Source organism: Leptodactylus fuscus, unplaced genomic scaffold (genome assembly GCF_031893055.1).
Source record: "Leptodactylus fuscus isolate aLepFus1 unplaced genomic scaffold, aLepFus1.hap2 HAP2_SCAFFOLD_309, whole genome shotgun sequence".
Taxonomy (NCBI): Eukaryota; Metazoa; Chordata; class Amphibia; order Anura; family Leptodactylidae; genus Leptodactylus; species Leptodactylus fuscus.
Genome location: NW_027440332.1, coordinates 84,886 through 108,078, shown reverse-complemented (window position 1 = coordinate 108,078; position 23,193 = coordinate 84,886). Strand labels below are relative to the sequence as shown.

The 23,193-nt window shown below is 45.1% G+C and overlaps 1 protein-coding gene across 1 annotated transcript in view; it reads left to right on the top strand.

The window, feature by feature from the left end:
- Positions 1–18,191: 18,191 nt before the first annotated feature.
- The window catches only part of LOC142187907 (KN motif and ankyrin repeat domains 1-like), a 28,094-nt gene continuing 23,092 nt past the window's right edge, over positions 18,192–23,193 (top strand). Inside the window, exon 1 of the mRNA XM_075261708.1 lies at positions 18,192–18,274. The gene's annotated coding sequence lies outside the window, so the exon portion shown is untranslated. The remainder of the gene's footprint in view (positions 18,275–23,193) is intronic.

The following is a 23,193-nucleotide window of genomic DNA, read 5'->3' as shown; positions in this document are numbered from 1 at the left end:
TTCTAGCCCTTAACATGAGCCCTTCCAAACAAAGTTACATGACCTTAAGCTGAGCTACCAGCAGAGATTGAGGCCCTTGGCATGAGTAGAGCCTTGCACCAGCAGTGTTTTTGGCACTTAGGGTGAGTTGAGCCTTGTACCAGCGTGTGTCCCTTAACATCAGGCGGGCCCTAAGTTCTGCGCTTTGCACAAAAGTTCCACATTAACTAGGCTGAATGGTACAAAGATTAGTAGGCCCGAGAACCAGGAACAGGTCTTGCAATGGCTGTCGGATAACGCTTAAAGCACATTGTCCACCAGCCAGTCAGCCTCTACCTCCTCTTACCCAACAGTCTTGTCCTCCTTCCACCCAAAATTCCCAATCTTCCCAGAACAATAACCCCAACTGTCCCTGCTCCCCAGAGCTGTTCTCCCTTCCTTTGACTGTACCGCAACCTGCCCCTCCATTTCGCGATTCCACGGACCTAACAGACGAGTATCTGTGTCCAGATGCTCAAACACTAGAGTCTCCTCCATTCCATCTCCGGTCGATTTGGTGGCGGATGACCAGCAACCCACCCTCATCGACGACGATGAGACGCAGTTGCTGTCAGGGCAGCCAGTTGACATGCGCATTGTGCAGGAGGAGGAGGCGAGACAGGAGTTGGAAGAGGAGGTGGTGGACGACGAGGACACCGACCCCACCTGGACAAGGCAGATGTCAAGCTGGGAAAGTAGTGTGGATGTTGAGGCAGGTGCAGCACCAAAAAGGGTAGCTAGAGGCAGAGACATGTCCAGAGGCAGAGGTCAGCTGCTTTGCCGAAGCCAGGCCAGACCCGGAATGTCCGAAGATGTTCCCTTTTGTACCCAGCCCAGAAAAACTCCCCCATCGAGGGCACGTTTCTTGAAGGTGTAGAGTTTTTTCAAGGAATGCGCCGAGGACAGATATAGTGTCGTCTACACAATTTGCCTCTCGAAATCGAGTAGGGGCCCTGAGAATAGCAACCTGTCCACCACTTCAATGCACCGTCATTTGGAATCCAAGCAATGGAATCAGTGGCAGGCAGCAACGGCAGGACAAACGTCGCCCGCCGTTCATGCCACTGCCTCTGCTCACAGTGCTGGCGATGCACTCCAGAGGACGAGCCAGGACATCACTTCATCTGCCTCCGCCACTTTGTTGACTTCTCCCTCATCCTCCCCTGTTTCTGTCTTATCTCCTTCTCCTGCACCATCAAAGGCACCATCAGGCGCTTCTTTACAACAACCCACCATCTCTCAGACATTGGAGCGCCGGCAGAAATACACCGCTAACCACCCACCCACGCAAGCCTAGAACGCCAACATCGCTAAACTGCTGGCCCAGGAGAGGTTGGCGTTCCGGCTTGTTGAAACTCCCGCCTTCCCGGACCTGATGGCAACTGTGGCACCTCACTATGCCGTCCCTAGCCGTCTCAACTTCTCCCGGTGTGGCGTCCCCGCCTTGCACCAGCACGTGTCACTCAACATCAGGTGGGCCCTTAGTTCCGCGCTTTGCTGCAAGGTCCACTTGACCACCGACACTTGGACAAGCGCCTGTGGTCAGGGATGCTGCAGTGCTTATCTTTAATGACAGGCAGGGTGAATGTGGTGGAGTCTGTTCCCCGGGTGCAAACTGGGGTGGCCTATCTCCTCTCCCAGGCCAAAATTCATGGCAGGAGTAGACTGAAACCCTACGACGCTGCAACCTCCACCACAGCTACTAGCGGCAAACGCTAAAACACTGGTGTGGGGAGACGTCAGCAGGCGGTGCTGAAGCTCATCAGCTTGGGGGACAGACAGCACAGTGCCTCCGAGGTCAGGGATGCCATCCTGGCTGAGATGGCATTTTTTTTTCCCTGCTACACCTGGGGCCTGGCATTTTTACGCCTGTGATAATGGCTGGAACCTGGTAGCGGCTCTGGAGCTTGCCAGCCTCCAACACGTTCCATGTTTGGCCCACGTCTAACCTAGTGGTGCAAAGTTTTTTAAAAACATACCCAAATGTACCGAAGCTACTGTTGAAAATGCGGCGCTTGTGCGCCCACTTTTGCAAGTGCACAGGAGTCGCTGCTAGCCTAAAAACACTCTAGCAAGGCCTACATCTGTCCAAACACAGGCTGTTGTCCGTCATTCACACACGCTGAAACCCTACAATACCATATCTTGAGCAGGGTGTGTGAGCTGCACAGACCTTTGATGGAGTTCCATCTACAAAACCCAAGGGTTCCTCAAAGTCAGCAACCAAAGTTTCTGCACCATGAGTTTCCAGGGGTGGCAGAGTTATGGCTAGGGGAAGAGGCATGGATAGGGATGATGTCTAGGGGCAAAAGCAGTGTGGATGTGGAGGCAAGCTAAGCAGGAAAAACTGGGGGTACAAGCTAAGGCATGGACTGGGGTGATGTCTAGGGGCAAAAGCAGTGTGGATGTGGAGGCAAGCTAAGCAGGAAAAACTGGGGATACAAGCTAAGGCATGGACTGGGGTGATGTCTAGGGGCAAAAGCAGTGTGGATGTGGAGGCAAGCTAAGCAGCAAAAACTGGGGGTACAAGCAGCCGGTGACATCATCACTGACAAGCACAGCTGTCTGTCAGCTGACAGGCTGACTTTCACCAAAATGAACAGACAATGGATAGACTCATCATATACATGTCAGTTACATGACAAATTTAGTGCAATTTGCAAGTCCAAGATGGTTTGGAGATCTGCGGAGAGGAATCTCACCACCTCTTGCGGGTGCCATCATTTGGAAGGCAAGCCCTGGGCTCAGTGGGTGAGAGCAAGCGCAGGATAATCGTCGTTTGGCCTGGCGGCCACTGCCTCTTCCACTGTTGACAGGGCTGGCGCTGCAGTCCAGACCAGGAGCCAGGACACCTCCACATCTGCCTCTGACACTTTGGGGAGTTCACCCTTATCCTCACCTTTTCCTGCCATTTCTCCTTTTGCCCGCGCCATCATGCGCCTCTTCCCAGCAACTCCCCATCTCCCAAGCCTTTCATTTCATGCTAAAGTACAGCGCAACCCACCCACATGCCCAAGGCTTCAACGGCCTCATCTCAAGAAATCTGGCCCAGGAGATGTTGGAATCCCGGCTGGGGGACACTCTGCCCTTTTTGGGCAGAGTGTCTACTGCGCCACCGCACTGTGCCGTCCACACCAGCACTTTCCCCCAAACATGAGGCGGTCCCTAAATTCAGCGCTTAGCCCTAAAGTTCCATGTGACCAGTTACGAATGGACAAGTGCATGCGGACAGGGACGCTACCTTTCAATTTGGGCACAGTGGTTGAATGTAGTTGAGGCGTGGACCGGGTCGCAAAATGTGGTGGCCTGACTTGTCTCCCCACACAACATTCCTGGGAGGAGGGCTGAAACACCACCCTCCTCCGCTGTTAAATTGACCCCAGCTACGAGCTGGAAACGCTGCAACACTGGTGTGGGGAGACGTCAGCGGGCCGTGCTGAAGCTCATCAGCTTGGGGGCCAGACAGCACACTGCCTACAAAGTGAGTCATGCCATCCTCGATGAGACGGCAATGTGGTTTTTGCCACTGCACCTGGGCCCAGGCATGTTGTCATGTGTGATAATGGCCGTAACCTGGGATTGGCTCTGTAGCTTGGCAGCCTGCAACATATTCCATGCCTGGGCCACGTTTTTAACTCATTGCTGCTAATCTTTTGAAAAAGGTACCCCAATGTTCCTGAGCTACTGGTGAAAGTGTGGCGCTTGTGCGGATAGTTTTTAAAGTGTATAGTTGCCGCTGCTAACCTCTATGCACTCCTACAACGCCTGTACCTGCTGGAACAACGGCTGTTGTGCGACGTCTCCACACTGCTGGCACTAAACATATCATGTGTTGAGCAGAGTGTGTGAGCAGCACAGACCTTTGATGTAGTTCCAACTCCAAAACCCTCGGGTTCGTCAAAGTCAACTCCCTCAGTTGCTCAACCATGAGTGGCCATGGGTGGCAGACTTATGTGAAATCCCATCCCATCCATTGCACTGGACACGAAACATTAGCATGCGCTCAGCACAACTTCGGATATGGCAGATGCGTTAAGCAGGGTGCAGGGTACAACACAGACCAGGCCCGAGCACCAGGAACAGGTGTTAGAAATACTGCAGCATCTGCCATTTCCTTCCAATTTTGGGGTTTTGGACCCGCCACCGACTTGTCTGGACCTAAGTGGGGATCATGAGACACAGTTGCCATCAAGGCAAGCTGTGGTCATGTGCGGTTTGCAGTAAGGGGGCAGTGCGCAATTGGAAGAGGAGTTGGTGGATGACGAGGCCACCGACCCCACATGGACAGGGGTGATGTCTAGGGGCTAAAGCAGTGTAGATGTAGAGGGAAGCTAAATCAACAAAAAACCTGGGTAGAAGCAAAGGCATAAACTGGGGTGATGTTTAGGGGTGAAAGCAGAGTAGATGTGGAGGGAAGCTAAGCAGCAAAAACAGTGGGTAGAAGCAAAGGCATGCAAAACTCTACCCTGTTGGAAGACTTATTCCTAGGTCTGGAACACGTTAATGGCCCCCCTGGACAAATTACTGCCACTCAGGGGCCTAGTGTCACCAGGAGGGACAAGTATAGGCGCATGTTGTGGGAATACCTGGCCGACACCAGCTCTGTCCTCTCCGATCCCTCTGTGCTCTACAGCCTAAACTTATTTTCTCATCTTTTTTTCTGAACTGCACATCTCTTGCCTGCTTCCTTTGGGATCTTAGAAATGGTGGTCCACTTCCACAGATGGTAACTTCAATAGACAGTGTAACGGGAGTAGCTGAGGGATCGCTGTCTTAACCACTTTTTGGCACAAAATTAACTTCCAAAGCCAAATATGGTGCAAGTATATGATGCAAGGACACCTACACACCTATCTCTGACACATTGGGGAGTTCACCCTCATGCGCCCTTTTGGCCTGCACCATCATGCGCCTCTTCCCAGCCACTCCACATTTCCCAAGCTTTTCATTGCAGGCAGAAGTACAATACAACCCACCCCCATGCCCAAGCCTGTAACAGCCTCATCGATAAACTGCTGGCCCTGGAGATGTTGGTGTTTGTTTATGCTTCTGGAGACCCAGGCCTTCCGTCAGCAGATGGCAGCTGGGGCACCTCCCTATGCTGGGCCTAGCCGTTACTACTTCTCTTGGTGTGCTGTCTCTGCCTTGCGCCTGCATGTGTCCCATAACATCAGTCGGGCCCAGAGCTCTGCGCTTTGCTGCAAGGTCCACTTGACCACCGACACATGGACAAGCGCCTGTGGTCAGGGATGCTGCAGTGCTTATCTTTAATGACAGGCAGGGTGAATGTGGTGGAGTCTGTTCCCCGGGTGCAAACTGGGGTGGCCTATCTCCTCTCCCAGGCCAAAATTCATGGCAGGAGTAGACTGAAACCCTACGAAGCTGCAACCTCCACCCCAGCTACTAGCGGAAAACACTGTAACACTGGCATGGGGAGATGTCAGTAGGCCGTGCTGAAACTGATCAGCTTGGGGGACAGACAGCACAGTGCCTCCGAGGTCAGGGATGCCATCCTGGCTGAGATGGCATTTTTTTTTCCCTGCTACACCTGGGGCCTGGCATTTTTGCGCCTGTGATAATGGCTGGAACCTGGTAGCAGATCTGGAGCTTGCCAGACTCAAACACGGTCCACGCATGGCCCACGTTTTCCAACTTGTTGGTGCCATGTTTCTTTGAAACCTACACCATTGTGCCTGATATACAGGTCAAAGTGGGGCCATTTTCGTAAGTGAGAACTAGCCTCTGCTAGGCAGAAAACATTCAGAGCACACTCCTCTCATCTTCGCACCGTTGGCTGGCGGAGGAAGACGAGGGGGTTGGAGTGGCATCTGATGTCCCTATCCCACACGAGGCTAGAGGGTGCACTTCAGTGCATCCCATTGCTTCACCACAAATGGTGTGAAGGGGAGTGGAAAATGGAGGAAATGGAGAGTGACCCTTACAGTTGGGGCCAGCAAAGGCATGCCAAGTAACACACTGGCACACATGGCTGACTTCATCTTGGGTTGCTTTTCAACACATATTTCACATCATGAAGAACAAATAATACTGGATTTTTTCAAGCCTCGAACCCCGGTCTAGGTCTAATGTCTGTTCCTTTCTTATATTAGGGGAGAGGGAAAAAAAATTACTTCAGTGATACGTTTAGCGTACATAGACTGACTATTAATGTGTATCCCACTTAGTGTTGTTAGGGTTACACACCGTCACAACCTGGCTAAAGCTTCTATAGCTGTTAATAAAGTCAACATAACTTTACGGTATCCAAAAAGACAGCTGGTACCGACAGAGAGCAAGACAAATGTCACCCAAAGCTGTGAGCTCTGAACACCCACAGTGACTTTGGCGTCATCATCATTATAAGGGAGCGGGTGGTAATAAATAACTTGGCAGTGCCTAAAACCCAAAAAGCTTATACAACTATATTTACATTAAGATACACAAATGAAACTTTTCAGTAGCATGTCATGAGACAAGCTGATAAGCTCTTCCTTTGTGCAGTGCTATTTGAAAGTTAAACGCTGCCTTTATTTTAATTCTGGAGAAGGTGCAGACATTAGATTTAGAACATGTTGTCTTCATTGTCCAAATCCTCTATATAGGTAACGTGTTTTTCGGGCCGAGCTGTCTGGGAACGAGCTGGTGCAGCACTGACAACCTGGGTGAATATGGCAAGAGCCTGAGATGTAGGGTGAATGAATCCCCAAATTATTTGTGGAATTCCCAGTGAGACAATGGCACTGTATACCAGTATTAAAAATTGTGGGTGCACATAACCCCCATATATTCTTTGAATTCCCAGTGAGACAAAGGAACTGTATAGCAGTATTAAAAATTGTGGGTGCACGTAACCCCCATATATTCTTTGAATTCCCAGTCAGACAATGGCACTGTATACCAGTATTAAAAATTGTGGGTGCACATAACCCCCATATATTCTTTGAATTCCCAGTCAGACAATGGCACTATATACCAGTAGTAAAAATTGTGGGTGCACGTAACCCCCATATATTCTTTGAATTCCCAGTCAGACAATGGCACTGTATACCAGTAGTAAAAATTGTGGGTGCACATAACCCCCATATATTCTTTGAATTCCCAGTGAGACAAAGGAACTGTATAGCAGTATTAAAAATTGTGGGTGCACGTAACCCCCATATATTCTTTGAATTCCCAGTCAGACAATGGCACTGTATACCAGTATTAAAAATTGTGGGTGCACATAACCCCCATATATTCTTTGAATTCCCAGTCAGACAATGGCACTATATACCAGTAGTAAAAATTGTGGGTGCACGTAACCCCCATATATTCTTTGAATTCCCAGTCAGACAATGGCACTGTATACCAGTATTAAAAATTGTGGGTGCACATAACCCCCATATATTCTTTGAATTCCCAGTGAGACAAAGGAACTGTATAGCAGTATTAAAAATTGTGGGTGCACGTAACCCCCATATATTCTTTGAATTCCCAGTCAGACAATGGCACTGTATACCAGTATTAAAAATTGTGGGTGCACATAACCCCCATATATTCTTTGAATTCCCAGTCAGACAATGGCACTATATACCAGTAGTAAAAATTGTGGGTGCACGTAACCCCCATATATTCTTTGAATTCCCAGTCAGACAATGGCACTGTATACCAGTAGTAAAAATTGTGGGTGCACATAACCCCCATATATTCTTTGAATTCCCAGTGAGACAAAGGAACTGTATAGCAGTATTAAAAATTGTGGGTGCACGTAACCCCCATATATTCTTTGAATTCCCAGTCAGACAATGGCACTGTATACCAGTATTAAAAATTGTGGGTGCACATAACCCCCATATATTCTTTGAATTCCCAGTCAGACAATGGCACTATATACCAGTAGTAAAAATTGTGGGTGCACGTAACCCCCATATATTCTTTGAATTCCCAGTCAGACAATGGCACTGTATACCAGTATTAAAAATTGTGGGTGCACATAACCCCCATATATTCTTTGAATTCCCAGTGAGACAAAGGAACTGTATAGCAGTATTAAAAATTGTGGGTGCACGTAACCCCCATATATTCTTTGAATTCCCAGTCAGACAATGGCACTGTATACCAGTATTAAAAATTGTGGGTGCACATAACCCCCATATATTCTTTGAATTCCCAGTCAGACAATGGCACTATATACCAGTAGTAAAAATTGTGGGTGCACGTAACCCCCATATATTCTTTGAATTCCCAGTCAGACAATGGCACTGTATACCAGTAGTAAAAATTGTGGGTGCACATAACCCCCATATATTCTTTGAATTCCCAGTGAGACAAAGGAACTGTATAGCAGTATTAAAAATTGTGGGTGCACGTAACCCCCATATATTCTTTGAATTCCCAGTCAGACAATGGCACTGTATACCAGTAGTAAAAATTGTGGGTGCACATAACCCCCATATATTCTTTGAATTCCCAGTCAGACAATGGCACTATATACCAGTAGTAAAAATTGTGGGTGCACATAACCCCAATATATTCTTTGAATTCCCAGTCAGACAATGGCACTGTATACCAGTATTAAAAATTGTGGGTGCACATAACCCCCATATATTCTTTGAATTCCCAGTGAGACAAAGGAACTGTATAGCAGTATTAAAAATTGTGGGTGCACGTAACCCCCATATATTCTTTGAATTCCCAGTCAGACAATGGCACTGTATACCAGTATTAAAAATTGTGGGTGCACATAACCCCCATATATTCTTTGAATTCCCAGTCAGACAATGGCACTGTATACCAGTATTAAAAATTGTGGGTGCACATAACCCCCATATATTCTTTGAATTCCCAGTGAGACAAAGGAACTGTATAGCAGTATTAAAAATTGTGGGTGCACGTAACCCCCATATATTCTTTGAATTCCCAGTCAGACAATGGCACTGTATACCAGTATTAAAAATTGTGGGTGCACATAACCCCCATATATTCTTTGAATTCCCAGTCAGACAATGGCACTATATACCAGTAGTAAAAATTGTGGGTGCACATAACCCCAATATATTCTTTGAATTCCCAGTCAGACAATGGCACTGTATACCAGTATTAAAAATTGTGGGTGCACATAACCCCCATATATTCTTTGAATTCCCAGTCAGACAATGGCACTGTATACCAGTATTAAAAATTGTGGGTGCACATAACCCCCATATATTCTTTGAATTCCCAGTGAGACAATGGAACTGTATAGCAGTAGCAAAAATTGTGGGTGCACGTAACCCCCATATATTCTTTGAATTCCCAGTCAGACAATGGCACTATATACCAGTATTAAAAATTGTGGGTGCACATAACCCCCATATATTCTTTGAATTCCCAGTGAGACAATGGAACTGTATAGCAGTATTAAAAATTGTGGGTGCACGTAACCCCCATATATTCTTTGAATTCCCAGTCAGACAATGGCACTGTATACCAGTATTAAAAATTGTGGGTGCACATAACCCCCATATATTCTTTGAATTCCCAGTGAGACAATGGAACTGTATAGCAGTATTAAAAATTGTGGGTGCACGTAACCCCCATATATTCTTTGAATTCCCAGTCAGACAATGGCACTGTATACCAGTAGTAAAAATTGTGGGTGCACGTAACCCCCATATATTCTTTGAATTCCCAGTCAGACAATGGCACTATATACCAGTATTAAAAATTGTGGGTGCACATAACCCCCATATATTCTTTGAATTCCCAGTCAGACAATGGCACTGTATACCAGTAGTAAAAATTGTGGGTGCACATAACCCCCATATATTCTTTGAATTCCCAGTGAGACAATGGCACTGTATACCAGTAGTAAAAATTGTGGGTGCACGTAACCCCCATATATTCTTTGAATTCCCAGTCAGACAATGGCACTATATACCAGTATTAAAAATTGTGGGTGCACATAACCCCCATATATTCTTTGAATTCCCAGTCAGACAATGGCACTGTATACCAGTATTAAAAATTGTGGGTGCACATAACCCCCATATATTCTTTGAATTCCCAGTGAGACAAAGGAACTGTATAGCAGTATTAAAAATTGTGGGTGCACGTAACCCCCATATATTCTTTGAATTCCCAGTCAGACAATGGCACTATATACCAGTAGCAAAAATTGTGGGTGTATATAGCCCCAATTCTATTGCTAGGGGACTTGCAGGGTATTTCTGAGGTGAAGGTGGGGGGGCACACCGTTGGAACGGGGATTTGGGGTGTATATATGGGGTATACGGGAATACACTGTCAGTGTGTTCCATTCAGGATCCTGGGAAAGCTGGGTTGCGGCGATTGAGCCCGTCAGTGCCACGTTACACTGACAAGCTTCTCCCTGGAATTGAAGTTATATGTAAGCCCAATATATTCTTTGAATTCCCAGTGAGACAATGGCACTATATGGCAGTAGCAAAAATAGTGGGTGTATATAGCCCCAATCCTATTGCTAGGGGACTTGCAGGGTATTTCTGGGGTGAAGGTGGGGGGGCACACCGTTGGAACGGGTATCGGGGGTATATATCGGGTATACGGGAATACACTGACAGTGTATTCCATTCAGGATCCTGGGAAAGCTGGGTTGCGGCGATTGAGCCCGTCAGTGCCACGTTACACTGACAAGCTTCTCCCTGGAATTTAGCTCTTATAAGAGCTGTTGGTTGTCTTCTCCTTCCTATCCTAGCCTGTCCCTGCCTACCCAGAATCTAACCCCTAGCTAACTGGACGGAAACCTCCGTCCTCGGTGAATTGCAAGCTCAGAATGACGCGAAGCTGGGCGGCGCTGTTCTTTTAAATTAGAGGTCACATGTTTTCGGCAGCCAATGGGTTTTGCCTACTTTTTTCAACGTCACCGGTGTCGTAGTTCCTGTCCCACCTACCCTGTGCTGTTATTGGAGCAAAAAAGGCGCCAGGGAAGGTGGGAGGGGAATCGAGTAATGGCGCACTTTACCACGCGGTGTTCGATTCGATTCGAACATGCCGAACAGCCTAATATCCGATCGAACATGAGTTCGATAGAACACTGTTCGCTCATCTCTATTGTTAACTCCTATTTCGGAAGAAGAACTCAAAAAGATCATTCACAGCTTCCTCCCCAATAAAAGCCTTAGACCAGATGGTTTCCCACTCAAATATTACAGAATGTTCCTTCCTTCATTACTTCCACAGCCAGCCCCGACGTTTAATGCAGGTCTTACAAGCCATAACTTTGCTAAACAAACAGGAAGCACATGTAACCTTGATAGCTAAGGAAGGAAAGCATCCATTACCATGCAGTAGCTATGCAGTAAGCCTATTCCCTTACTCAACTTAGATCTTAAATTCTGGTTGAAACTTTTAGCAGTACCTCTCTCTTATTATCAGAACTCATAAATGTAGAAGAGGCGGCAGGATTTGTTAAATGTAGGAAGGGAAGACATAATTTAGTACACCTTCTCCATGGCATTAGTTGCACTAAGAAAGTTGCAAATTGGTCCTTCACGTTTGCCACATTACAGAAATTTGGAGTACCACAAATCTTTATAACGCAATTCTTACGTTATATGCCAAGACTCGTGCTTGCTTGAAAATGAATGGGACACTGTCTCACCCATTTAATATTATGAATGGTTTGCATCAGGGTTATCCACTCTCCCCTGAACTATTCATATTAAGGGTGCGTTCACACGATGTAACGTGCTGCGTGATCTGGCACGTATACGGTGTGTGAGAGTTTGCGCGTCGTATATGCTCCCATTGATTTCAAGGTCCAGATGGCATATACCCCCTAGTTCTGAGGGAATTCAGCATGGTGATAGATAGACCTTTGTATCTAATATTTAAGGATTATGTTAGGATAGCAGATGAAGTTCAGAGTCAAAGTAAGAACCAGTACTAGATATACTGATTAAAATGGTTAACACCGCGCCGTGTATTCAACACCCCGGGCCCCACCAACTCCAACCCCACAATAGAGTTTATCAGAGCCCCAGATGGTGGGGATGGACTTGGCTGCACTGCTGGGCAGAGCGATACGGTTGGGAAACACCAAACACACAGCGCACCACAAATCATGGCAAACCAGACACTGAGATCTCTTACCAGCAGATGTTTCGGGTTGCAGTGTTGGTCCAGCGATCCAGAAGGCTGAAGCAGGTGGTCAGAAGGTGGCAGCAGAGAGTAAATTGTAGTCGTACGGTTTGTGATGGCAAGAGGGAAGTACAAAGCAGTACAAAGGGAAAGCCAAATGGAACATCAAGCAGGAAACAGAAACAGTAGCAGAGTACAAAGCATGGTTCAGGGAGCAGAGGTCTAGAGGCAAGCCGAGGTCATTAACAGGAACAGGCAAAGTGCAAAATCAGGAGGCAGAGGCAAGGGGTCAAAACACAGGTAATCCGATCAGGAGAACGCTTACTACCAGAGCAAGTCAACTGAATAGCTAGCGGTGGTCTAGAGCCAGAGACTTCCTTAAATAGGCTCTGGCTCGTTGCTAGGCTGAAATCGGTAGTCCCCCATCTGGCTTAGGAGGAGACCGGCAACCCTGCACAACACTGCGGAGGTTCCAGCCTGCCTCCCGAGACCCGGAAGCAAGGAGAGATCTGGCAGCCTCCACACAGTGCTGCAGAGGGTCCAGTCCTCCCCATAACAGATTCAGTAATGACTGGGTCTGTTCCATAGGATTGGCGAATAGCAAATGTGGTGCCAATTTTCAAAAAGGGGTCTAAAAGTGAGCCTGGAAACTATAGGCCAGTAAGTTTGACTTCTGTGGTGGGAAAGATATTTGAGGGCTTTCTAAGAGATGTTATCCTGTAGTATCTCAATGTAAATAATAACACCCAATCAGCATGGATTTATGAGGAATCGGTCCTGTCAGACTAATCTGATCAGCTTCTATGAGGAGGTAAGTTCAAGACTGGACATGGGTAATGCAGTGGACGTGGTGTACCTGGACTTTGCAAAGGCTTTTGATACTGCTCCACATAAAAGACTGGTATACAAAATGAGAATGTTAGGACTGGGGGAAAACATATGCATTTGGGTTAGCAACTGGCTCACTGATAGGAAACAGAGGGTACTTGTTAATGGTAAATATTCAGACTGGGTCACAGTCACCAGTGGGGTGCCGCAAGGGTCAGTATTAGGTCCTCTCTTGTTTAATATCTTTATTAACCCCTTAACGTTCTGGTCAGTTAGGGCTCGTTCACACGGAGTAATCGCGCACCGTAAAAAAACGCGGCGTACACGCGCCATAAACGCGACACAATGCGCGGCACGTTTACTCCGTCTGAACGAGCCCTAATAGTACGTCCAGGCAAGTAGCACGTTCGCGCTCAGGTCAGTACCATTACACCCGGCACTCGGCTGCATTACACAGCCGAGGGCCTGGACGAGCTGCCCCAGTGAATTGCCGGTCGGAGCTCCGCTCCGATCGGCGGTATTAACCCTCCCGATGCCACGGACACATGTCCGCGACATCAAGAGAGTTGCGGTACATTTGGACCCCCCTGGGCACCCCCCGCGGAAAGATCGGGGAGTGCCCTGATGAATTTTATGTAGCCCAGGGTCTGGTTAGTGACCCCGGGCTGCTAGGACCCCTGCTTACCTGCTTGGATCCTTGCTGTCGTGCCGTGCTGCAAGAAGTGAATCTATGCGTCTGCATAGATTCACTTCCTCTATAGTCTGCAATACACGTGTATTACAGGCTATAGTACTGGACCAGCAATCAGAGTATTGCTGGTTCAAGTACACTAATAAATGTGAAAAAAGTGTAAAAAAAATTAATAAAGTGTGTGAAATAAAGAAATAAATTAATAAAGCCCCCAAATTCCCTTTTTTTATATCAAATGAGTTACATTTAAAAAAAATACCTAAAAAATAATAAAAACAATGCATATTTGGTATCGCCGCGTCCGTAACAACCTGTACCATAAAACTAAAACATTATTTCACCTATATGGTAAACGTGAAGAAAAAAAACGGGAAAAAAATGCCGAAAATAATGATTTTTTTGCAATCTCACATTAAAAAATATGCTATAAAAAGTGATCAAAAAGTCGTATGTACACCAAAATAGTACCGATGAAAAGCATAGGTTGTCCCGCAAAAAATAAGCCCTCAACCAAATCTGTCAATCGAAAAATAACAATTTTACGCATCTCAGAAGATGGCAATGCAAAAATCATTGATTTATGTCCCCAAATGGTTTTTTGTTCGGCAAAATTACTAATGCATAAAAAAACCCTATAAATGAGGTATCACCGTAACCGTACCAACCCGCAGAATAAAGTTCACATGATTCTTATGCTGTACGCCATGTGGAAAAACATTTAAAAAGTAAAATGCAATGCCAGAATTGATTTTTTTTTTTTTTTTTTATCCAGCAAAATAAGAGTTAATAAAAAATAGTCAATAAGTTATAGGCACCCAAAAATGGTGTCATTACAAAATGCATCATATCCCAGAAAAATACAAGCACTCATATGGCCACATCAACACAAAAATAAAAAAATATAGCTTGAATAATGTGAAGACAAAAAAAACCCAAAATCGCCAAATGCGTCAGGAGGGGAATATATAAGTGGTGCGGGCGTATGTCAGGGTACAGACCAGTTTTGCAGCTTACAAGAGAAAAAACAATAGAAGAGACCCCCAAAGCGACCCCCCCAATCATAGGAGCTATTTTGACATATTAGGGAATTTGGTGCTCCCAATGTCCTCCGCACCGCTTACATATTACCTCTTCACCATCCGCTGTGCATTCACGTCTGGGATACTAATACTCACTACACCCCCTGATAAATTCTTTGAGGGGTGCAGTTTACAAAATAGGGTCACTTTTGGAGGTTTCTCACTATTGTGGTATTTCTAGGGCTCTGTAAATGCAACATGGTATCTAAAAACCATCCTAATGAAATTGCTGCCCGAAATCCCTAAAGGTGCTCTTTGATTTCTGAGGACAAGTATTGAGTCACGTTGCACAGAAGGGCCACATATGGGATATTTCTACAAACTGCAGAATCAGAGAAATAAATATTATAGTATGTTTTGCTGTTAACCCCTTCATTGTTACGGAAAAATGTGGTTTGAAATGGAAAATTTGCATAAAAAAGTGACTTTTGGAAATTTTACCTTCATTTTGCATTAATTCCTGTGGAACACCTAAAGGGTTAATAAAGTTCCTATATACAATTTTGAATAGTTTGAAGACTACCGTTTCAAAAATGGGTTCATTTATGGGTGTTTTTTTTATTATATAGGCCCCTCAAAGTCACTTCACAACTAAATAGGTCCCTAGAATACAAAATCTTGAAATTTTCTTGAAAATCTGACAATTTGCTACTAAAGTTACAAGCCTTCTAACTTCCTAGAAAAGTAAAAGGACATTGAAGAAACAATGCCAATATAAAGTAGTCATATGGGAAATGTTAATTAGGAAGAATTTTGTGTTTTATGACTGTCTGTGTTTTCACGAGAATAACAGAAACTTTCAAAATTGATAATTTTATGAAACTTTCAGTACATTGTCCTGTTTTTAACAAACAAACGCAAAGTATAATGACCAAAATTTACCACCAACATAAACTACAATGTGTCACGAAAAAACAATCTTGGAATCACCTGGATAGGTAAATGCATTATGAAGCTATCCTCACATAAAGTAAAAGACGTCATATTTGAAAAACAGGGTCTGCGCCTTAAGGCCCAAAGTACCCTGCGTCCTTAAAGGGTTAATGACCTGGTAGAGGGTTTACAAAGCACGGTGTCCATATTTGCAGATGATACTAAACTTTGTAAGGTAATCAACAATGAGGAGGATAGTAGAATATTACAAGGGGATCTAAGGAAGCTGGAAGCATGGGCGGAGATTTGGCAAATGAAGTTTAATGTTGAAAAATATAAGGTTATGTACTTTGGTCGACGTAATAAAATATATGATTATGTACTTAATAGTAAATTACTAGGTAAGACCGCCAATGAAAAAGACTTGGGTGGACAGAAAGCTTACCTTTAGTGACCAATGCCAGGCAAATAAAATTATGTGATGCATCAAAAGAGGTCTAGATTCTCATGACAAGGACATAGTTATGCCTCTATACAAATCACTGGTACGGCCACACTTAGAATATTGTGTGCAGTTTTGGGCCCCAATATACAAGAAATTCATAAGTGAACATGAAAAAGTGCAAAAACAGGCAACCAAAATGATTAGGGGAATGGGTGGACTGGAGTACAATGATAGATTAACAAACTTGGGGTTATTCAGTTTAGAGAAAAGACGTCTACGTGGAGAGCTAATAACAATGTACAAATACATGAAGGGACAATACAAAGAACATTCTAAGGATTTTTTTTACTCCTGTGACAGTGACAGTGACACCCTCTACGTCTGGAGGAGAGAAGGTTTCACCAGAAACATAGAAGGGGATTCTTCACAGTAAGAACAATGAGGCTCTGGAACTCTCTGCCCCAGGAAGTGGTGATGGCGGATTCATTAAACAAGTTCAAAGAGGGCCTGGATGCCTTTCTTGAAGAGAACAATATTACTGGTTATGGACTCTAGATTTTAAGGACACGGTGATCCAGGGTTTTTATACTGACTGCCAGATTGGAGTCGGGAAGGAATTTTTCCCCCTGAAATGGGGCAATTCGCATGAGCCTCATGTTTTTTTTTTGTCTTCCTCTGGATCAACACTATAGGGGACTGTAGGGATATACAGTAGGTTGGACTTGATGCGCTGATGTCTTCTTCCAACCTCATCTACTATGTAACTATGTAACGGCCCTTATATAAATTAACTCCATTTTCATAATGCCTCCTAATGAATCCCCTATTATAGTTATTATCATATGCTGTGATGTTATCGTGCCCTCCTGTGCCTGTGCTTCTGTCTGTAGTCTTGGTGTCTTGTAAACCACAGGCCTGAAGTGGCTTAGGTTTACAAGACAATTGCAGTATGCATTTTGACTAGATCAGTGTTTGTCTCAATGATATAGTTAAAAATAAAGTGAGCCGTCAGTGACTTAAGAGTCAGTGAGCCTGGGGCATCGGCCCCCTCTGCCCCTCCCCCCCCACCCCGCTAGCTACTCCAATGGAGACAAATAATACAACATTCAGATTTAGTCTTCTGCTTAGTTTTAGAAGGTACATGAGGACTGGTAGCAATACTTGCACCATCAGAGATCTGTATTGGTCAAATTGGTACTCGTTTCAGCATTATAGAGCTTTTCCTCCTGCTCCTCCTACTTCTGACATCTAGGGCATTATGTGCTAGGGAACACTGAGCTGGCGGACCTGAGATGGAATGGCGGCTATAGCATAGTACTGTACATAGATGCATAGTACCATGAAATACTTCTTCAAACAGCCTGATACTGCCATGCTAGTCTTACAGCAGCTCACATTTACTCACATAGCCTCCAGGTGCATAAAACGCCATCTAAGAACCTCAGACCTAGACTTGGAACGTCTTAGGAGAAAAAAAAAAGCTTGTTTTAGGCTAAGGTCCTAGGTAGCGAACTGCAGCAAAAAAGCACTGTGGGAAAAATCCTGACGCTGTGTGTATTTTTCCACAAGGTGTTGATGGAAATCACTGGAATCCCATTCACCTTGCAGTCACTGTACATGTTTACAACATTTGGGGTCCCGACCTTAAAGATTCCCCCCCCCTCCTGTGGACCACACTCAGGAAAAATCTAGGGCAAACACAAACACAAGCAAATAGTGAAAAAGGCGGTGTGGGGGGGGGGGGGCATTCTTATGCCATAAATTATGCTAATTAACTGTTTCATTGCTACCTAGGTGGGTTGGTCCTATAAGGAAAAAAGGTGGGGTTACTGCTCCAGAGCGAATAAGAAACATTAGATCACTGTAATTGAGGCATCTAAAATAGCGGCATGTGCTGACCACATAGCAATATGTAATCATATATAGATATTAACATAAATATTAGTTAATAGAACTTATGATCCGACACATTGGTGATCCTTTCAGCTGCACTAGTGTTAGTGTCAGGAAGTTGGCCGCATATTCCTGACATTCTGGAATAATGTTCTAGCTGGACAACAATGAATAGTTTTCCAAAGGAAAGGCTGCTTCCCAGAACTAGCCTATCCTCAGGAAATCACATTTCTTGTGACAACAGATGTTTTTACAAGTTTCATTTCTACTTTACGCATTCTTTTTGACCACGTTCTCAGAGACCTCTGGAAATTTCTGAATAATTCTCTATGAACATCAGCTAAATGCTACTCTAGGATATAGTGAAAGGTAGGTAAATGGCTCTATCTGGGACTTCTATATTTATTTACTATAGCCAGGGCAGGGATTTGCTTGTGATATAGATGGGAATTATTTCATTGCTATGTTGTGATTCACCCCTCTGTGTTTGTTACTTTGTAGTAACATATGACAATACCGATAACTAGATTCGGGTGTTTTCTTCTTCTGTAGTTATAATAGTTGTAAATGAACTGTAGAATATCCATGGCATCAAGAAAGCCTCAAGTACAATTGCTATTATATGGCCCATGGATGGAAGATGTGGCAATAATGCTTGTTGATAGAACCATATTCAAGCAGGAAAATCTAAAGTTTTTATTTCTCTTATGTCTAGCTGTTCACTATGAATATAGGTCATAAGTATTTTTCAGTTAACCACTGCCCCCACCCATTTCAGGTAACCACTGCCCCAACGCCCTAGTTATGATGGGTGCGGAGAGGTAGACTCAGGACAGAATGTGTGTCAGGACGTATGAAGGAGCTCCAGGCACACCTTGCTTGTGTTTTCACTGCGCTCTCTGAGACATTACTTCAACAGACGGACTGCTGCACTATTTCATACAGTAAAAAAGTGAAGTCACTATTTCATACAGTAAAAAACCCCAGGCAGCATTCTCTTGGCCTTTGTCAATATTATAGGGGCCTGTAGGTATATTTAACCTTTTTTATATACATTAAATGCTGAGGCCACACTCACTGCGGAAAAGCTGATTTTTTCCATTGCAAATTTAGTTTTAATAGCTTTAATTTTTTTTTTTTTTTTGTTGAGTCAAATGAAAAGGAAAGGAATGGAAAATATAAAGGAAGATCTTATACTTTACCCTTCTGCTGCGAAAAAAAGCAGCTTTTCTTCAATATGTGGCCTCAGCCTTAACCCCTTAAGGACACAGGATAGTTTGTACATTAATACTTGGTGATATGGCTATGTGAGGGCTTATGCTTTGCATGATGAGTTGCAACCATAATGTTTTGATTAGCTTTTATGTACGGTTTTTGGGGTTTTTATTATGTTTTACTGCTTTTACAAATAAAAGGTCACTTTTTGAAAAAGAACAATTTTCCTGGGGTTACCGTAGTCTGATACATAGAACTTTTTGTCATCGAATTGTTGATGGAGATATATTAGGACTACTTATTTATGGGACAAGTTGTACATTCTATTGGTACCAATGCTTGGTATGACTTTCTGATCACTTTTATTGTTGTTTTTTGGGGAAGCAAAGTGACCAAAATACGTTAATTTGCACATTGTGGTGTATATATATATATATATATATATATATATATATATAAATCAAACAAGCTTTATTGGCACGTCCGAATAGATATTTGGCATTGCCAAAGCTAGTAAAGTGGGGGGAGAGTTGGATGAGGGTGGGTGAGTCGTGGGTATGAGGGGTTGGGGTGGGTGGTTTGGGGTATGACAGTCCGTGGAGTCTCATCTTCCTCTTAGTTGGTGACCGCTATATGGGGAGGTGGGGTGGGGTGAGTGGTTTGGGGTATAACAGTCCATGGAGTCTCATCTTCCTCTTGTTTGGTGACAGTTGAACACATATTGGGCAGCGATCTCCACAGTGGCCTCATCTTCTCCCAGTAGGATGTAGAGTTTCCTCTTCTCGTCTACAGATATGAAGTCTGGGATGTGGGCAGAGAGTCTTTGGTAGTAGACAGCCCTCATTGCTGAGTATTTGGTGCAGTGTAGCAGGAAGTGGGTCTCGTCTTCTAGGACCCCCTGGTCACAGTGCTGGCACAGTCTGTTCTCCCATGGCTTGTACGTCTGCCTGTGTCGCCCCGTCTCCATCTCCAGGTTGTGGGCGCTCAGTCTATACTGGCTCAGGGTCTGTCTGTGTTTGGGGTGGCGTATTCTCTCCAGGTAGGTGGCCATGGTGTAGTCCCTTTGTAGTGATTGGTACACGGTGAGTTTCTTGGAGTTATTTATTTAGTTTCTCCATTCTTCAATGTACCGCTCTCTGTTTGCCTCTGTGGTCGCCTTTATTTTGGCCTTGGTTATCATCTGTTGGTGTTTTTGGTTTGGTGGTTGGCTGTTGTTTGATTGGGGGGTGTCTGGTTTGCTGAGGTGGCTTAGCCATGCTTGGTGGTGGTAGAAGTCGGGCTTGCACCCCTGGATGTGTGCCTGGAAAACTAGCGCCCTCTTCTGTATGATGAGCCATAGGGGGAGTCTGCCTAGCTCTGCCCTTCAGGCCATGTTGGAGGTGTTGCGATGGACATGGAGCAGGTATTTGTAGAACTCCAGGTGGAAGTTCTCTGTTGGGCTGGAATCCCACTTTGACTGGTCTGGGTAGGTGGCTGGGCCCCAAACCTCGCTGCCATAGAGAAGGATCAGGGAGATGACTGCGTCAAATATCTTCAGCCAGACCCTCACTGGTGGTTTGAGGTGGTACAGTTGTCTTCTGATGGCGTAGAAGGTTCTGCAGGCTTTTGCTTTCAGGGTTTCTATTGCTGCTTTGAAGCTTCCTGATTGGCTGAGCTCCAGCCCCAGGTAGGTGTAGCTGTTGGTTTTCTCCAAAGTGGAGCTGTTCAGTGTGAATTGTGGGGTGGAAGCTTTATTGTGGCCTTTCTTCTGAAATACCATGACTTTGGTCTTCTTCTGGTTGATGGGTAGGGCCCATGTGGTGCTGAATTTTTCCAGCACTGACAGGCTTTCTTGGTGGGGGACAGGAGTGGGAGGTCATCGGCGTATAGCAGGAACTTCACCTCCCGGTCGTTCAGGGTGAGGCCTGGGGTTGGTGAGGCCTCCAGGGCTGTAGCCAGTTCATTGATATAGATGTTGAAGAGCGTTGGGTTCAGGCTACAGCCTTGTCTGACCCCTCGGGCCTGTTGGAAATATGCTGTCCTTTTCCCATTCACCTACACACTGCACTGGTTTCCGGTGTAGGAGCTCTTGATGATGTTGTACGTTCTTCCTCCTAATCCACTCTCTAGGAGTTTTAGGAGCAGGCCTGGGTGCCATACTGAGTCGAACACCTTCTTAAAGCCTACGAAGCAGGCAAATATCTTGCCTCTTCTGGTGTTGTGGACGTGCGTCTTGATGAGACTGTGCAGGGTGTAGATATGGTCTGTGGTGCGGTGGTTTGGCATGAACCCTGCTTGGCTCTTGCTGAGGACCCCGTGTTGTGTGAGGAAGGTGAGGATTCTGTTATTGATGATGCTATTGAACAGTTTCCCCAGCGTGCTGCTGACGCAGATCCCTCTGTAGTTGTTGGGGTCATATTGGTCCCCATTCTTGTAGATGGGGGTTATGAGGCCTTTGTTCCAGTCTTTGGGGAAGTGTCCTGCATTGAGCACGAGGGTGAATAGCTTTGCCAGTGCCGCATGTATTGCTGGAGGGCTGTATTTGATCATCTCTGGTAGGATGCCGTTGGGGCCACTGGCCTTTTTGCCTTTCATCAGGGCAATTCTTTCCTGTATGTCTTTTATGGTGATTGGCGAGTCCAGAGGGTTCTGGAAGTCCTTGATGACTTTCTCCATGTCCCTCAGTTTGGTGGTTATCTGTTGCTGTTCTGGGGTTAGTTCATCTTCGGGGATGTTTTTGTAGAGACCTCTGAAGTAGTTGAGCAAGATATTGCCATTTTGGATGTGGAGGGAGTTTTTCTTGGGTTTTGTGCCCATGTGGTGCCAGGTCTCCCAGAATGAGCTGTCCTGGAGGGAGTCCTCTAGTTGCTCTATTTTGTGGGAGAGGTACCTCTGTTTCTTCTCTCTGAGGGTGCCTTTGTATTGCTTGCATAGATTTTTCTAGGCTTCCCTCACCTCCTTGTTATATATATAATTTTTTTTACAGCATTTACTTATATGCATGTGGGGATACAAATAAATTGGTTTATTTACTTGTGTTTACAATGCATATATTTTTTTTTAAATATAGAAGTTTTTTCTTTACCTTTTATTATTTGTTTATTTATTTTTGTGTATTTTTAGTATGTGTTTGTGTGTTTTTTCACTTTTTACATGTCCCACAAGGGGACTTGAAGCTGGGATCTCAGATCACAGTGCAATGTCCTGCAATATATAGTATTGCAGAACATTGCACATTAGTTTCTATTGAAACTGTGTAGAGATGAGCGAACAGTGTTCTATCGAACTCATGTTCGATCGGATATTAGGCTGTTCGGCATGTTCGAATCGAATCGAACACCGCGTGGTAAAGTGCGCCATTACTCGATTCCCCTCCCACCTTCCCTGGCGCCTTTTTTGCTCCAATAACAGCGCAGGGTAGGTGGGACAGGAACTACGACACCGGTGACGTTGAAAAAAGTAGGCAAAACCCATTGGCTGCCGAAAACATGTGACCTCTAATTTAAAAGAACAGCGACGCCCAGCTTCGCGTCATTCTGAGCTTGCAATTCACCGAGGACGGAGGTTTCCGTCCAGCTAGCTAGGGCTTAGATTCTGGGTAGGCAGGGACAGGCTAGGATAGGAAGGAGAAGACAACCAACAGCTCTTGTAAGAGCTAAATTCCAGGGAGAAGCTTGTCAGTGTAACGTGGCACTGACGGGCTCAATCGCCGCAACCCAGCTTTCCCAGGATCCTGAATGGAATACACTGTCAGTGTATTCCCGTATACCCGATATATACCCCGATACCCGTTCCAACGGTGTGCCCCCCCACCTTCACCCCAGAAATACCCTGCAAGTCCCCTAGCAATAGAATTGGGGCTATATACACCCACAATTTTTACTACTGGTATACAGTGCCATTGTCTGACTGGGAATTCAAAGAATATATTGGGAATACAAATACCCTCATTTCTTGCTACTGCCATATAGTGCCAGTTTCTGACTGGTAATTCAAAGAATATATTGGGGTTACGTGCACCCACAATTTTTACTACTGGTATACAGTGCCATTGTCTGACTGGGAATTCAAAGAATATATTGGGAATACAAATA